The 385-nt window shown below is 35.7% G+C and overlaps 1 long non-coding RNA gene across 1 annotated transcript; it reads left to right on the forward strand.

The window, feature by feature from the left end:
• The first annotated feature begins 6 nt into the window (after nt 1-6).
• LOC110452989 lies at nt 7-382 on the forward strand. Its single transcript, XR_002463242.1, has 2 exons — nt 7-118; nt 159-382. It is a non-coding gene; the product is annotated as an uncharacterized LOC110452989 (long non-coding RNA).
• The last annotated feature ends 3 nt before the right edge of the window (nt 383-385 follow it).

The following is a 385-nucleotide window of genomic DNA, read 5'->3' on the forward strand; positions in this document are numbered from 1 at the left end:
AGTAAGAAAAATCTATCATCAGACACCCAGTAAGGTAAATCTTTTGCCAGACACCCAGTAAGGGAAATCTATTATCAGACACCCAGTAAGGTAAATCTATTATCAGACACCCAGTAAGGTAAATCTATTATNAAATCTATTATCAGACACCCAGTAAGGTAAATCTATTATTAGACACCCAGTAAGGTAAATCTATTATCAGACACCCAGCAAGGTAAATCTATCATCAGACATCCAGTGAGGTAAATCTATTATCAAACACTCAGTAAGGTAAATCTATTATCAGATACCCAGTAAGAGAAATATATAATCAGACCCCCAGTGAGGGAAATCTATTATAAGACACCCAGCAAGGTAAATCTATTATCAGACACCCAGTAAGGTA

The sequence above is a fragment of the Mizuhopecten yessoensis genome, unplaced genomic scaffold (assembly GCF_002113885.1).
Source record: "Mizuhopecten yessoensis strain PY_sf001 unplaced genomic scaffold, ASM211388v2 scaffold7045, whole genome shotgun sequence".
Classification (NCBI taxonomy): domain Eukaryota; kingdom Metazoa; phylum Mollusca; class Bivalvia; order Pectinida; family Pectinidae; genus Mizuhopecten; species Mizuhopecten yessoensis.